The sequence below is a fragment of the Molossus molossus genome, unplaced genomic scaffold (assembly GCF_014108415.1).
Source record: "Molossus molossus isolate mMolMol1 unplaced genomic scaffold, mMolMol1.p scaffold_m16_p_2, whole genome shotgun sequence".
Lineage (NCBI taxonomy): Eukaryota > Metazoa > Chordata > Mammalia > Chiroptera > Molossidae > Molossus > Molossus molossus.
Window position 1 is genome coordinate 120,981,533 of NW_023425355.1, and position 7,966 is coordinate 120,989,498.

The 7,966-nt window shown below is 33.4% G+C and overlaps 1 non-coding gene across 1 annotated transcript; it reads right to left on the minus strand.

Moving 5' to 3' along the window:
- Positions 1–7,312: 7,312 nt before the first annotated feature.
- LOC118636703 lies at positions 7,313–7,420 on the minus strand. The gene has a single exon (XR_004960691.1). It is a non-coding gene; the product is annotated as a U6 spliceosomal RNA (small nuclear RNA).
- Positions 7,421–7,966: the final 546 nt, after the last annotated feature.

Consider the following 7,966-nt stretch of genomic DNA (forward strand, 5'->3'; position numbering starts at 1 on the left):
AACTAAATAGGCACCTCTCCAAACAGGACATACAAATGGCTAAGAGACATATGAAGAAATGCTCAACATCACTCATCATCAGAGAGATGCAAATTAAAACATCAATGAGGTATCACCTCACACCTGTCAGAATGGCCGCCATCAACAAATCATCAAACAACAAGTGTTGGTGAGGGTGTGGAGAAAGGGAACTCTAGTACACTGCTGATGGGAATGCAGACTGGTGCAGCCACTATGGAAAACAATATGGTGTTACCTCAAAAAATTAAAATTGAACTTCCATTTGACCCAGTGATCCCACTTCTAAGAATATACCCTAAGGAGCCTGAAACAGCAATCAGAAAGAATATATGTACCCCATGTTTGTAGCAGCACTATTTACAATAGCTAAGATCTGGAAACAGCCCAAGTATCCATCAGTAGACGAATGGATAAAAAAGCAGTGTTACATATACACAATGGAGTACTAGTTAGCTGTAAGAAAGAAAGATCTCTTATCCTTTGAGACAACATGGAGGGACCTGGAAAGTATTATCCTAAGTGAAACAAGCCAAACAGAGAAAGATAAGTATCATATGATCTCACTTATTTGTGGAATATAATGAACATAACAGTCTGAGGAATGGGTAATCTCAGAGACGTGGAAGTGGAGTACAGACTGACAATCCCCAGAAGAGGGGGTGGTGGGGGAGAGATAAACCACAGAACTTATATGCATGTATGCATGAACAATGGACATGAACAGCAAAGCTGGGGACAGGGTGGGGAGGAAGGGGCAGGGTGGAACCAGTGGGGAAAAAAGGAGAAACATCTGTAACAAAAATTAAATTAATGAAAAGATAAATAAATAAATAAACAAACAAACAAATAAAATAAAAGACAGAGATTGACAAAGTGAACTTAAAAATGACTCAACCACCAGGTCGGTCTGGCTCACTGTTTGAATATCGACCCATGCAGCAAGAGGTCGCTGGTTTGGTTCCCAGTCAGGGCACATGCCCAAGTTGTGGGTCTGATCCCCAGTGGGGGGCATGCAGGAGGCTGCCAATGCATGTTCTCTCTCATCAATGTCTCTTTCTTTCTCCTTCTCCCTTCCTCTCTCTCTCAAATCCCTAAAGAAAAATTATTTTTTAAAAAATGACTCAACCATATTCTGACTGCAATGATCTCATTTCAAATTCAATATATATATATAGGTAGGTTGAAAGTAACAAATAGAAAAGGATTTTACATGCAAACATTAATGAAAAACAAGCATGAATGGCTATATTGATGTCAGAAAAAGTAGACTTAAGACAAAGAAAATATCAGAGATGGAGGTGGAGCATTAAATAATGATATCAAGTTCAGTCTACCAAGAAGAAATACCAATTCTGGATATGTGTACACCAAACAACAGAATGGCAAAATACATAATCAATAACTAATAGAACAGAAAGACAAAGAGACAAAACCAAAATTATAATTAGGGACATCAATACCCCTCTGTTAACAACAGTTAGATTCATTGGACATAAAATCAGCAATGATATAAAGTAACAATGAAATCTAATTGACATTTATAGAACATTCTACCTTACAGCAGCAAAATATGCAGGGTGGGGCAAAAGTAGGTTACAGTTGTAATTATGCAAAACATAGAGTTTACTCTTATTATTTATTAATTATTGTGTTTAATAATCATTGTAATTATTTTTCATACAAACAACTCTAAACCTATGTTTGCCATACCCTGTACATTCCTTTCAAGCATCCATGAAGCATGTACCAAAATAGAAGATATTCTGGGACATAACACAAACCTCAACAAAATAAAACTAATTTAAATAATGCAGAAGGTGTCTGGTCATAATGGAATCTAATTCGATCTCAGTAATTGAGAGATAACAGAAAAAAATCAAATACTTAGAAAATGAATAGCACCCTTCTAAACAGTCTATGAGGAAGTTTTAAGGAAAATAAAAAAATAATTGGAATGTTTAAGAAGTACACATTACCAGTAATAAAAACAGTTATAGGGATGTAAAGTACAGCATAGGGAATATAGTCAATAATATTGTAATAACTATGTATGGTGTCAGGTGGGTACTAGAGTTATCGGGGGCATCACTTTGTAAGTTATATAAATGTCTAACCACTATGCTGTATCCCTGAAACTAATATTATATTGAGTGTCTACTGTAATTGAAAAATAAAAGAATAATAAAAAATAATTGGACTAAATGAAAACTAAAATATAACATATCAAAATTTGTTGGACACAGTTAATGCTGTGCTGAGAAGGAAATTTATAACACTAAATGCTTACATTGGAGAATAGAAAAAGTCTAAAATTACTAATCGAAGTTCCCAGCCAAGGAAAGTGTAAACTCAAAGCAAGCAGAAGAAAAGAAATAATAAATGTAATAGCAAAAATCAATTAAATCAGTCAAATAAAAAACTGGTTCTTGTTTTTTTGTTTCATTTTTTTATATACTTTTTTTAATTGATTTTTTTAGAGAGAGATGAAGTGAAAAAGAAATAGAAACATCCATGTAAGAGAGAAGCATCCATCGGCTGCCTCCTGTACACCTCCTACTGGGGATCAAGCCTGCAGCCCTGGCATGTGCCCTGACATGGAATCAAACTGGGACCTCTCAGTCCATGGGACGACGCTCAATCCACTGACCTACACTGGCCAGGCAGAAGCTGATTCTTTGAACAGATCAATGAGTTTACAAACCTTTAACTAGATTGACAAAGAACAAAAGAAGACATTAATTATCAGTATCAGGACTGAGATGGGAATAGCACTACAGGTCCTGAGGACATCAAAAAGTAGTAAAATATAAACAAATCTACAGGCATAAATTTGACAACATAAATGTATAGATCAATTCACAGAAAAGTATAAACTACCACAACTCACACAGTATGAGACAGATAATTGAATAGATGCATGGATATTAAGAAAATTGAGTTTTTAATTTAAAAATTATAAATTAAAACAAGAAATCTTTAAGCTAAGATGATTTTGTTGGAGATATCTACAAAAATCTAAATAATTACCACTATTGAGGGCATTGTGCTAAGTGAGATAAGTCAGACAGAGAAAAACAAATGCTGTATTATATCACTTATGTTTGGAATCTAAAAAACCAAACTTGTAAAAACAGGTAGTAGAATGGCCGTTGCAAGGCATTGTGAGTAGCAGAGGTAGGGGGTGATTAGGGAGGTGTTGTTTATAGGTACAAACTTGCAGCTACTATATGAATAAGTTCTATATGAATACATTCTATTGATTATAATCACAGGATAAACTTCAAAGATGCTAAGAAACTAGATCTTAAGTTCTCAGCAGAAAAAAACAAAATAATAATTAAGTAGTGTGATAGAGCATTTAGATAAAGCTATGGTGGTAAACATGTTATAATATATAAATGTATTAAATCAACATATTGTACATCTTAAACTTACACAATGTTATATTTAAATTATGTCTGTTTCAAAAATTGAAAAAAAGTGATCACCAATTCTACACAACCATCTCCACAAATACAAGATGAAAGAGCAGTTTCAACACTCGATGAAGCTAGTATTACCTTGATACCAAAACCAGATAAAGACAGTATATTTATTAAATCTCTATACTAATAACATTGATGAATATCAGTGCAAAAAGAACTAACAAAATATTACCAAATATAAATCAGAAATGTAAAAAAAATGAGACAATATGACTAAGCAGGTTTTATTCCAGGGATGTAAGACCATTTCAATATTTGACAATAGGCAAAAGATGAAAAATCACATGGTAATGTCAACTGATGTAGAAAAAGTATTTGATAAATTCAACAATATTTGTAAATTAAAGAAAAACAGGAATACAGGATTCATTCCTCAACTTAATAGAGGACATCTACAAAAATGCTGTAGCCAATATCACAGTTAATGGCGAAAGACTGACTCTATTTCCGCTGACATTGGGAATAAGGAAAGGATGCTGCTCTCACCACTGCTTTTCTTTCTTTCTTTCTTTTTTTTATCCTCATCCGAGGAAATTTTTACATTTATCTTCAGATAGAGGGTGAGAGGAAGGAAGAGAAAGAGAAACATCGATGTGAGAGAGACACATCGAATGGTTGCCATCCACATGACCCCATTGGGGCTGAGGACAAACTGCAACCGAGGTACATGCCCTTAGTGGGAACTGAACCCAGGACTCTCCGGTCCACAGGCCGACGCTCTAACCGCTGAGCCAAACCAGCCAGGGCACACCAATGCTTTTCAAATAGGCCTACAAATTTAGGTAGTTCAATAAAGAAATAAAGGGCATATAGATTGAAGAAGAAATAAAACTCTCCATAGAAAAATCCCAGCTAATCAACACAAAATAAACCTCCAGAAGTTACTCTTAGAAGTGAATGTAGTACTGCTACAGGATACAAGATCAACATACAAAAATACATTTTATTTCTATGTACTAGCAAGGAATATGTGAACACTGAAATTAAAATTATGGTGTAATTTATAGCCCGTAAGATCAATGCTTAGTTGTATGTCTCACATAACATATATAGAACTCACATGTTGAAAACTACAAAACACTGACAGGTCAAAGATCTAATTAAATGGAGATTCATAATGTATGCATGGACTGGAAGAATCAACACAGCAAAGACGTTTGTTTTCCCCAAAATGATATCCAGGTTTAATACATTTCTATCAAAATCAAAGCAAGATGTTTTGTAAACATGACAAAATTATTCTAATGTTTGTAGGTAAAGGCAAAGGAACTAGAATGGACAAAACCATTTTGGAAAAGAAGAATAAAATGTGAGTAATTATATATGATTTCACTCACATATGGGATATAAACTGAAAGCAACAAATGAACAAACAAGAAAAACAAATAACCAAAAGCTAATAGAGACAATAGTATGATGGTTACCATAGGGAAGGGGTGGGTAGTAAAGGGTAAAGGGGTCAAATATATGGTGATGGATGAAGATTTGACTTTTGGTGGTGAACGCACAATGCAATATATAGAGGTTTGTATACTTAAATGCTTGAAACCTATATAATCTTACCAAACAATGTCACCCCAATTAATTTGATTTAGTTTTTTAAATGGGAAGAATTAGTCCTCAGGATTTCAAAATGTATTTTATATCTACGGTAATCAGACTGTGGTAGTGGCAAAGGGATAGACACAGAAATCAACTGAACAGAACATAAAACCCAAAAATAGCCACCCCCACCAAAGTACAGCTCATTTATTTTTGACAGACACAAAATCAATTCAATGGAGGATGAATAATCTTTTCAACACATGGTGCTGGGAACATTTGTGATATCCATGGGGAGAAGGAATAAATCTCATCCTAAACCTTACATCTTATACACAAATTAACTTAAAATATAATAAATTGATATGAAAATGTAAAACTATGTAATGCTTAGAAGATAACCTAGAAAAATGTTGGGAGACCTAGGCTTGGTGAAGAGTTCTTATACATCACAGCAGAAGCACAATCTATTTTAAAAATACCTAAATTGGAGTTCACCAAAATTTAAAACTCCCTCTCTGAAAGTCATGTTTAAGGGAATGAAAAAACATACCAAAGACAAAAAATACTTGCAAACCACATACCTGATAAAGAACTCATATAGAACATATAAAGCATCGTCAAAACTCAACAATAAAAGATAAAATCAAATAGATAAAAGAAAGCGAAGAGAAATTTGATTAAATAAGATATGCAAATGGAAATAAGTTCATGAAAAGATCACAAACATCACTTGCCATTAAGGCAATATAAATTAGGATCATAACAAGAGAAGACCATATACCTATTAGAACTGTTTAAAAATAAATAGTAAAAAAAAAAACAAAAAACAAAAGCTTCAAGGATGTGAAGAAACTGAGTCTCCTTTTTAATAGCTTTAAAATTCAGTTTTTCCTCATTTAAGTCATTAATATTCTGGAATTTATATTTGTGTATAGTGGGAAGTAAAACCCTATCACTCCTTAACACATACAGTCATTTTTACCATTGTCATTGTTTGGAGTATCCATAATTTTCCAATGATTCCATGTGACTTCTTCATATTTTGAGCTCCCATGTAGCTTTTGGATCTGCTTCCAACCTCTTTATTCTGTTTATCTGAGCAAGCGTTACAACTCCTGTGCTAGTGGCACATGCTTTTTATTACTATAACTTCATAATAATTCTTACTAAGAGTAGTATAGTCTCATTCCTTGTTCTTCATCAACAAATTGACTGGCTACCCTTATTCAGTTTTGAACCCATCAGTTGAGTTCTATAAACTTCTCGTTGAGATTTTTAAAAAATAAAATTACAGTAAATTTACAGGTTAACTTAGAAAGAGCTGGCCTTCTTACATTGGTGTCACAAGGAACATGACATAGCATTTTCATTTAAAAAGCACCTTTATTTTCCAAGTAAGTTTTCCACAATATAAAACAGACTGATTTCTCATTTCTACTTCAGTAATGATAATGGTAGTGTAGAACTCATTTAAAAAATGTATATGAATTATTTCAGTGGGTTTTCTTCAAGTGAACACAACAACTATAATTTGGCTTTTTAAAACTATACAACTTCCTTTGTCAAATTAATGAGAATCAATCCTTTTGATACTTAATGATAATTATTATTAAAATAGGACACGACTTTCCCTGAATATCCAGACTTTATATTTTCCAAATTAAAATATTGTTTATGGAATTGATATTTTAACTTCAAACTTTGTAATAACCCACAGATTTTTATATACAGGGATACATATATAATTTATTGCCAATAAATATTTAAAAGCACTTATTAGAAAAACACTAATTATTTAAAAATATTACATCTTATATTCTTTCAGAGTCTTTGACATTGATTATCCCTTATATCTGCACCATCTTTTCTATAGTTTTGTCACTTAGACTATATCATCATGCTACCACCAACCTGAGAATTCTATAGAAAAATTTTCCAAGCATTGCACAATAAAGCAAACTATCCTTCAATTATCCTGTTTTATTTTCTGTAAGAGCTATTCATAACTATTTTTGATTCATTGTTTTCTTGGATGCTTTTGCTATTTAAATTACTAAGTTATATTTCATAACTTTTTTATTTTTATTTTTTTATTTTTTTTATCCTCACCCGAGGACATTTTTCCATTATTTGTTCAGATAGAGCGGGGGGGAGGGGGAGAGAGGAAGAGAGAGAGAGAGAAACATCGATGTGAAAGGGACACATCGAGTGGCTGCCACCCGCACGACCAACCAGGGCCGGGGACAAATTGCAACCGAGGTAAAAATATGGAACGCTTCACGAATTTGCGTGTCATCCTTGCGCAGGGGCCATGCTAATCTTCTCTGTATCGTTCCAATTTTTAGTATATGTGCTGCCGAAGCGAGCACTTTCTTAACTTTTTTAATCAATAAAAATGATATGAGGCTTTATTCCAATTATAGAAATAAAAAATCCGGGCTTAATAATTAAGTATCTAGCCCAAGGCAATACAATTAATAAGTGGAAGACACCAGAAAACTGTTATGTCTGACATTAAACTTTTGTATACCTTTCCAAGAATAATGAGGTAAAACAATCCTAATAAATCTATGACTAAATGCTGATTATGCATTTACTGATTTGAGAGACTACATGAAGTTTAAATTGACATTTTTGTTGCTTGCATGAGCATGTGTTCACTGACACCGAAAGACCTTGACATAACCCGAGGCTCTCGGGGCCGTCCATCACTATCCATGCATTTCTTAAACCAATGTTCACATGTGTGGGAGAGAGAAACTATCCCAACAGACAAGTAAAAACTTATGAAACCAGAAATATCTAAAACTAATGACCTCAATGTGAGTAATATACTTGAGTGTCTTTGAGTTAAGTGTGCTTTGGAGCATTGCAATTACTATGTTTTTCTATCAAGAAAGAAGACTTGAAAAAAA